Source organism: Pyrgilauda ruficollis, unplaced genomic scaffold, assembly GCF_017590135.1.
Source record: "Pyrgilauda ruficollis isolate IOZ18807 unplaced genomic scaffold, ASM1759013v1 scaffold30, whole genome shotgun sequence".
NCBI lineage: Eukaryota > Metazoa > Chordata > Aves > Passeriformes > Passeridae > Pyrgilauda > Pyrgilauda ruficollis.
The window spans coordinates 249,591-259,153 of NW_024524378.1; the positions used below are offsets into that span (position 1 = coordinate 249,591).

Consider the following 9,563-nt stretch of genomic DNA (forward strand, 5'->3'; position numbering starts at 1 on the left):
ATTCTGATTGCATGTCATATCATGAAGAATTGAAAATTATCCTTCAGAAGATTTGTATTTCAAAAGCTTAAATGATTAATGCTAAGCTAGAAATTTGCTCATCTTTATTAATACAGTACTTCTCATCTTAGCCAAAAACAGTACTGAATGCATGAAGCAACAACGTTAAGTGTGCTTCCAAAGTGTTTTCATTTTACTTCTGCACTTAATTGTAGAGTCTTAATATCGGTCTATATTTTTATTTTGGATTGGAGTTGTTGGGTTTGGGTTGTTACTTGTTTGGTTGGTCTCATTTTTATTTTTTTTTCTTATGCAAGTCCACAGCAAATCTGTTGTAACATCACTGTAAAACCCCATCTTCCTGTCACCACAAAACTCCTCAAAATACAGTCTTATCCCTAGGGCCAGGGTGAGAGTGAACCTTGGATATTCATCAGCATGTGTAGCGAGTTATGGAAGGTGCTTTTGCTATTACAAAGTAAATTCAAACACCTTATGCTGTGTGCCGAAGTTAATTGAAATCATGTTGCTTTCCTTGATGTAGAGGCTTTGATATATGTTTGCTTCTACCGGTTTGTGTAGTTTTGAGTATTTATTACTCAGAAATGGATAAAGAAAAGTAGGTGTTTAGATTCACAGTAGACTTGATGGCCAAGCTGACATTGCAGAAACCCTGTTGCTGCAGCTGATTTGAAATGGATTATTTGGATTTGAATTACTTAAATTGATGTATACTGGGTTATTCTGAACATCTGTTAACACAGAGGAATTAGGCTTCAGTGTAAGCATGACCTCTCTTGCAGTAACTTGCAGGCACTTCAAGAGGTTTCAGAAAAGACTGTTATTCTTTGTTCTGTTACTGAAAAACATTGATTATGAGATAGCTGCACAGACTTGTATTTGGACTTTATCCACCTCTATTTTTAAAAGACTGCCTAATTTTGTTTTCTGCTGGAAATAATACTTCTAGTGGCTTGTATTGCTGGTAGCAAATCTAATTTCACTTCTAAAGTGATCCTGTAGGTCTGGACTGGGTCTGTGCTGTTTTGAAACTCATATTCAATAAGTGAAAAATTAAAAGAAAGATGGCAGATGGAAGGAAGTTACCAGAAATTATAAGAAGGTTTAAACGGTGCTGTGGTTCTTATTAGCCAACAGTCTGTGGAGTCTGGCTGGATGAAATGCACAGTCACTTACAAACCCGCAAGGCATACTTAAGCAACTTTCAGAATAAGAAAACTTGATTTTATAGGCTACTTTGTAAAGTTAGTGTATAAGATTTTCTTTAAAATGAAGTTTCTTTTAGATTGTCACATTGTTGTGTAAACGGAGAGTAATACTTGCCAGACACTACCTCCCGATCTTAAATTCTCCTTTCCCACATGCATTTGTGCCACCTCTGCGAATCCTCAAGAAGTCTTCTGACACTGGGCTGCCTTTCCTGTTTGCTTTTTATCTGTGTCTTGAACTTTTATTCAATATCCTTTTTACCACTGATGTTTTTGCGAGTTTATTGTCCTCTATTTATACTGTGCCTCTTAAAGACAGTAGAGGCAACAAATGATTGAATTTCACACAAATTAGACTGAAGTGTAAGAAAACTTTATACAAGCACAGAAACCTTATATGGCGCAGAAAGGAACAGAGGGAGATTCCTGGGAGATGGGAGTACTTACCTGCATATCCAGAAGGGAAGATGCATAGGGATTGATCAGTGTTTGTAAAAATTCACGTTGTTGTTTTGGTAGGCATCTGTGATTTATGTTGTTCCATCTCCATGGTGAAACTTTAGATGATGCAGTGGCTCACTCCAAATCTGGGGATTTCCCTGAGATCTGCCTTTGTTTTCTCCCAGGAGCAGAGGCTGCCAAATATGTATATTTCAACCCCGTGGGAGAGAAGGGGTGAGACCTTACCACACTTTGCCCTGTGATGATGTAGGTTTTGTGGCAGTGAGAAAAAAGCCAAAACACACAGAAAAGGCAAGAGCCTAACTTAAACACGTGGGGAATTAAATAGCTCTTATTCCTATTTGTATGCTCAAATCTGCCCAAGCATTGCTCAGTGCATACCAAATCCTACATCTGATCACTGCACATACAAGAACACTACTTCTTTCTCCACTGTGTCTTTCTTAGAATAAGGCCCTTCCTGGCTTCCTAAGACAGATGCTGGAAATAGCAATTATTTTTGCAGGCAGTGAAGAGGGATGCAGAAAATAAAGGTCAAGAGTACCTGCTTCTTTTTGCTTTCAAAATAAGAAAAGTCAAGATGCGGTACAATGGAAAAAACGAAATGCCACTATTTATTTCTTTGTTCCCTTGTTTTTCTGAACTGTAACCACTTCTTCACCCTGCCACATTCACCAACTTTTTTTTTTTTTTTTGTTTTTTGTTTTGTTTTGTTTTCTTCCCTGCATTTGAGGTAGCTGAGCTAGCCTATTCCCTCCTTAGTCTGGTAACTTTGGACTCTCAGGCCTCTATTAAGTCAGCAGCCCAAAAATTCCCTGTTATCTATTGCCACTGTGAAAGTAATATTTTATTATTTAACGTTTTGTTTCTTTCCAACCCTAACCCTGAGGTTCTACATTGTAAACTCTCATAAACTCCTGTCTTCTCACAAACTCAGAAAATACATTTGCAGTAACTGAAGACCTTTCATGTACACCTGTTCTGCCTGGAGAATTGGAGCCAGGATGGAGGTATGAAGTCTTTTGTATCTGTAAGCACCCTCTGAGCTCTCTTCTCTTCTCCTGCTGGAATTCTGCAGGGCATGGGAGCAACACTGCCTTGGATAAAGAGGCAAACTACTGCTATGCAAGCAGCAGGGGCCAGCACCTCTGGGAGTGCTGGTTGTGATCCTGGTCTGTGTGGTTCCTATTTTTGTAATTAGTGTTGGGAGTCATGTTGCTAGTTTGGAAAGTTGACAATCAAAACACTGTTCTTTTATAAAGTAGTTTTGATTTTTGGGTAGAAAGTCAAGCAAGCGCTTTTTATCTATCATCAGGATACTATTGAATTTAGGCTGAATCTGGGCTTGCCTGAATCTAGCTCAGGCAGTTGCCAGGACACTGTTACTGCTGCCTGCCTGTCAGTTGGCTCAGTTTGGCTCTGATAGCTTTAGTCCCTTTCTTTAAGAGTAATTGTTTACTCCTGGAGTTGATAAAAATCTAAGATTTAAGTTGACTTCTCTTGCATTTCTAGTGATGACTTGCTAGGATATAATTCTAAAACCATGGGGTACCTGATTAACAGGTGACTTGCATATGTCCTCTTTGGTCTCCAAAGCTGTACATATGTTGGTGAAATACTTGTTTTAAAACATTTGCATACTTGACCAGAACTAGTAAAATTATTTCTCTATAATTTCCAAAATAAACAAGTGGCACTTGAGAAATTAGAAAGGTTGTTAACTGAGATAAATGTTATAATCTAATCGGGCAGTGGTATCATTACTAATTATTGTGAGGGTTGACAGCAAGATGATAGGTAATGTCTGGGTGTAAACTTAGGAATGTTTTTCCCTCTTTCATTGATTCAAGGCTGTTCCACTTTCAGCCCCTAAAAATTAATATTTGCCTGTAGGGTGCCTCATTTAAGTGAATGCTCATGCCATTGAAACTATAGGGGAATGTGGTTGCCAAATGAAATTAGTCTCTTTAGAGGAATGCTGTCAATCAGTCTAGCTGCTACTGTACTTTGCACAGCAGATGAGGTGAGGCTTAGAGCTTGGTTTCAAAGTGACAGCATCCATCTGAGCTGTGCAATGACACCATTTCCTTGCACTCTGTGCAAGAGGATCCTAGTGTTGGTCTCTGGCAGGGCTGTATCCCTGGAGCTGCTTTACTGGTCTTCTGAGCCTGGGAACTGTGGTTGTTTTTTTCAGTCCAAGGCTTGATTTCAAGGCCACCTCAGAATTCTTTCAGTAGTTGTGCAGCCTCCTTGATAAGCTGATATAGGCTGCTTTGGAAGCATGCAAGATGTTTTGTGTGCATGATTGTCAGGAAGGTTAATGTATCAGAATAAATTTTGAGCCCATCCAGATACACCAGATTATTTTTGTATTTTTGTGATATGGTAGCTTTAAGCCTTTTATTTCCACCTTCCCTACTCTAGCATGAATACTATCAATACAATAAAGTAAAATTCATGAAATCACAAAGTACATGCAATTCTTCTGTGTCTGAACACAGGCTAATTGAATTATGCAAAGGTACTTCTTCCCCTCTGCAATAGGCTGTGTAAATTGGTTCAACCTAAGTGCCCAGAACTTGCTAACTCTCTGAGTGAAGGGGCTGATCCTTTAAGACTTAACATTTTAGGAGAACGTTATGAGAAGTATTTAGAGAGAATTCCAACAAAATCAGATCAGCCATGAATAGAATATTGTCCTTCAGAATCTCTGATACCAAGCAGATGGAAAAAAGAAAAGAATGGAACAAGACTAAGTATGACTGAAAGCACATAGCAAGTTGAAATTATTCTGAACTGCAGCTCCCCTGAACTGGCTGTGACATGACTGGAGTACAGATGACAAGCTGGAATCTTCAGTACCGAGACACAGAACAGATGCAGAAAATAAGGTGCTGTCATATGAAAAACTATTTTAATTTAAAAGAGTATCTGGTGTGTGTCCTTGTGCTCTTCATTGGGAATTTCTCCAAACATGAGGAGGAAGCTCAACCCCATCAGGATGATGGAAGTAAGAACACCTTGGCTGCTGAATGGTGGTGCTGTGACATTGAATCGAGACCAAGTCAAGCAGCTGGGCTGAAGACTTGATGGATACACGTGGTTTGATTGACATACTTGGTGTGTCAGTCAGTGCTGAGCTCTGAAGATTGCAGTCATTGGAGCAACTGGTGATAAAGCACTGAAAACTACTAAAAGATCTGGTAAAGTACCTGGTAAAAGTACCTGGTAAAAGATCTGTGAAGTCACCTGCACTGAGCGTTTATTTTACCATCATCAAGTGTTTGTTTTACTTTGTAGATCTTAGTTCTGTGACACCAGCACCAGCAGCAATTGGTTGGGAAAGTGTTTGCTGAGGAAATAAGCCTCTTGTTTTCCACAATTCAAAAAACTGATTATTGAGTTTACTTTGTAGGAATTTTGCTAGATTCTTCTCTCATACTAAGAAATCAGTTGCGTGCCTTATTGATTATTTGTGCTGAGAATCATCTCCACAAAGTCTCTGGGTTCCTCTGTTATAAGGTTTCCAAACAACCTACAGAGAGAACAATTAGGACAGACTCATTAATCTTAACTTCAAGTCAGTGATGTTAAGCTCTGTGCCTCCCAGGGAGCATCCATGTACTGTTTTATTGTCCAGAGAAATGTTTCATTGGCTGCCTGAATTCACAATGAGATTCCAATGCATAGCAGCAAAGAATTACAAACTTCTGCATGTGACTTCAGAGTTTTTCTATAATTTCCTTGTGACAATGGGCGGTGAGATCATGACTGGTATTTTTTTATTCACTAAAGGAAAGGCTTTATCAGGAAATAGATGGAACTCTCACCAAATTGGAGCAGTAAAAATTAATATACATATAGACTGAATATATGGCCTTATAGTGTAGTATCTTCATACCACTGCAGCTTGGTGACAATTTTTGAAGCATCAGTGTTGCATGGGAAGGAATCTGTTGCCCAGCAGGAACAATCTGCTGTTAGTTAAGGTCATAATGAATGCCTAATAGAAGTTTTCCCCCTGTAGATCAACAGGAAACTAAACAAGAAGGAATAAATAATGGAACAAATGGTAGGACCATCACTCTGTCTTCCAGGGCACTTTGCCCTTTGAATTATCCAGGTAAGAGCAAGTGTCCCTGTCTATGGAAATGTGTTGGCTACTGCCATTAGTACTTGGGCAACACTACAAAACCCAAGCTCAATCCAAATGCCAACAGCTGATTCAAGTGTTTGGTTTTGATTTGTCAGGAGACCCAAAGAACAGTTCTAAGGTAATGGGAAAGTGGCAAAAAGTGCCACTGGAAGTACGTCCACTGTGACTCAAGGTCTATGAGCTGTGATTTGTCTCCTCCTGACACTCTGAACCTGCAGCAACGCCTCTGCACTTGTTCTTTGTCATGTTCTTTGGCTCTAGGCTGGAACTGGACTCTCCCTTGTCACTAGGGAGTCTTGGGCAGGGCAAACCAAGGCAGAAAGCAGTTCTTGCACAATGGGACTCAGATACTGCTGGCTGGTGAGTGTCCTGTCAGGAACCTATGAAACTCAGTCTGGTGGCTTGTGGGCTGTGACAGCTCAGATGGGATGAGAGGGGACAGTCCAAATCCTGCTACAGTGTCTGTTTGTGCTTTCGTTCTTATAAGGTCTCTGAAGACAGTAGTAGACCTCTGTCTTGGTTTTGTCAAGTTATTAGAAGCTAAGAAGAGATACAGAGAATAGGGGAATAGAGAGACAGGGGAATGCATCTCCATGTTTTTTTTTTTTTTTTTTTTTTTTTTAATCATGTGGGAGCAAAAGAAACTCCAAAGATTAGACCTTGTCACACAGGACAGTAACAGGATAAAAAAAAAAAAAATCAAAAAACAAGAGAGGTGTGTATGTGCTTACTGGTGTACTCCATGGAGAATGTTTGCTGGATATCATAACAAACTACATCTTTAGGCTATTAGTCCTTCTAACAACAGGACCATCAGTGCTTATTATTTTAGCAATTTGCTTCAGCTAATGTTTTCAGGATCTATTTCCTGCAAATTAGGAACACACGTGTTACTATGGGAATATACAAGAAGGCACCTATTTAGACAATAATATTTTTATTTCAGGCTCCTTTCACTGTGAATTAAATATAAATGAGTGCTAAAAGATGCCGTTTCATACTGTATGAGGCTGATGACACAAATCCTGTCTCAGGGTGGTTTTTATTACTTTTTCATTACAGCTTTTGTAGTTCAAAGACTCCTATCAGAGCTTTGATGTGGGGAAACCTGCTGCGTTGTCATCTCTGGAAACTAAAAATGCATCACAGGGAATGTAGGCTGGTGCTGAAGACCTATTAGCAAAGACTACAAATAAAACCCTCAAGGATTTAATTTTCTTTGTGAAAGATGCAACGATTCTAGTTCGCCCTTGTAACGGTGGATTTTTTGGGGGCTTTTGGGGGTTTTTGGTGGGTTTTTGCCCTGCCGTGCCATGGGGGCTGCGCCGCCGCCTGTAGTTCCCGCGTGCCCGCGCAGAGGGCGCTGCGATCCCGGCATTCCCGCCCGCAGGCACTGGGAGCATCCACGGGGCTGTGGGGATGCACCGGGAACACTGACAGTGCCGTAGGGATGCACCGGGAACACTGACAGTGCCGTGGGAATGCACCGGGAACACTGACAGTGCCGTGGGAATGCACCGGGAACACTGAGAGTGCCGTGGGAATGCACCGGGAACACTGACAGTGCCGTAGGGATGCACCGGGAACACTGACAGTGCCGTGGGAATGCACCGGGAACACTGACAGTGCCGTAGGGATGCACCGGGAACACTGAGAGTGCCGTGGGGATGTACAGACTCCACACACGGCTTAGTTTATTCAGATAACTTGTGTGTATTCCATCCTGGAGGACAACAGCCTGCCCATGAGCCAGCGGTGTGCCCTGGAGCCCCAGAAAGCCAGTGGTACCCTGGGGTGCATTAGGAAGAGCACTGCCAGCAGGTGGAGGGAGGTGATCCTGCCCCTGTGCTGGTGGGACCACATCTGGACTGCTGTGTGCAGTTCTGGGCTCTTCAGAACCAGAGAGACACGGGCCTTCTGCAGCAGGTCCAGCGGAGGGCTGCAAAGATGATTAAGGGAGAAGAGCACCTCTCTTTAAATACAATTTAAAGCATAACTGGAACGTCTCATGTAGTGACAGGACAAAGGGGAATAGATCCAAACTGAAAGACAGTAGGTTTAGATTAGATATTAGGAACAAATTATCACCCTTTACTGAGGGTGGTAAGGCACTGGAACAGGTTGCCTGGAGAACCGTGGATGCCCCATCCCTGAAAGTGTTCCAGGCCAAGTTGGATGGGGCTTTGAGCAACTTGGTCCAGTGGAAGGTGTCCCAGCTCATTGCATGGGGGCTGGAACTAGATGATCTTTAAGGTCCCTTCCAACCAAAATCGTTGTATAGTTCCAGCTAAAGACTTGTGTAGGGGAATACCTACAACACACAGAGGTTCTGCTGGAATGTAGCTTTTACTTCACAATGGTAAAAGTAAAAGCTACATACCACAATGGTGGTAGCTTCAGGAGGTCATTGCCTCTGTGGTGGTGGTGATGGTTAGCAAATTTCCTTAAGTAAACCATTGAAGAAAATGTATTTGGAAAGATGATGATGAATAAGAAACCACCTGCTGTTTTTGGTGATTTGTTTGGACCACTAAAGCAAAAATCACACTGCAATTAATAAAAAGTAATGTCAGTCATGGTGTTCATCCTGTGACAGATGTGAGCACTCCAGTGCTAAGTGAACACCATGACTGAGTGTCTTTAAATGCTGTCCCTACCCTTTCTGGGTTTTTTTTTGACTGTGCAGCTGCCAACACCCATCTTTAAAGCAGGTGCTCCCACCTTGTTCTCCTAGGAGCTCTGTGGAGTCCACGTGTCCATCAGCATAGCCACACGAGGGTGCGATGCCATGTTTCTACCAGAAAGGAAATTGTAGCTAGGTGGGGTTCAGCTTCTCCCAGGCAACCAGTGACAGGATGAGACAACCTACTCTTAAGCTGTGCCAGGGGAAGTTTAGGTTAGACATTAGGAATTTCTTCACGGAAAGGGTGACTAAACATTGGAATGGGCTGCCCAGGGAGGTGGTGTAATCACTGCCCGTGGAGGTATTCGAGGAAGGAGTGGATTTGGCACTCAGCGCCGTGATGCAGTTGACGGTGGTGTTGTCATACGTTGCACCTGAGATGTCTTTTCCAACCTGATTCTATTTGGGGGTGGCCTCTTCCCAACAGACCCGTGCCGTGGCTGGAGCAGGAGCCCGTAACAGTGCTGGCTGGCTGATGGATGAGACATGTGCTTTTCGGCAAGAGAGGGAAGCGGGAAGCGCTGCCTTCGTCCGCCGGGACAGCTCGCCCGGAGCGGGAGCGTGGGAAGCCAAGAGCGCCGCGCCCCCCGCGCTGACCGACCCGCGGGCAGCAGGGCCAGGGTGCGGGAGCCGCCGCCGGGCGTTTGGGCCGCTCGCAGTTCCATGTGTCTGTCTCGAGAGCGTCTCCATGCCCCAGCTGCTCTCGAGAAGGAAATTCCAGCCGTACTTACGGCGCACATCACCAGCGGCACCCGGAAGAAAGGATTTATTCCAAGGAGTGGAAAGCCCCAACAGCTCCCTTCGATAGCTCAGCTGGTAGAGCGGAGGACTGTAGAGGCGCGGCCCGCGGGAATCCTTAGGTCGCTGGTTCGATTCCGGCTCGAAGGAGACGCTCGGTTTTGCCGCGCGGGGGCGGTCCCGCCGTTACTTTCTCACTCTTTTGCCGTCGGGAGCCGCCGCCGTTGCCGCTGGCGCGGGGGCGGCTCGCGGGCGCTCGCGGCGGGGCGTTGCGGGGCCGCCCCGCTCCCCCCGC

At 43.6% G+C, this 9,563-nt stretch overlaps 1 non-coding gene across 1 annotated transcript; it reads left to right on the forward strand.

Moving 5' to 3' along the window:
* Positions 1-9,328: 9,328 nt before the first annotated feature.
* On the forward strand, positions 9,329-9,418 carry TRNAY-GUA. The gene is given in 2 exon segments: positions 9,329-9,365; positions 9,383-9,418. It is a non-coding gene; the product is annotated as a tRNA-Tyr (tRNA).
* The last annotated feature ends 145 nt before the right edge of the window (positions 9,419-9,563 follow it).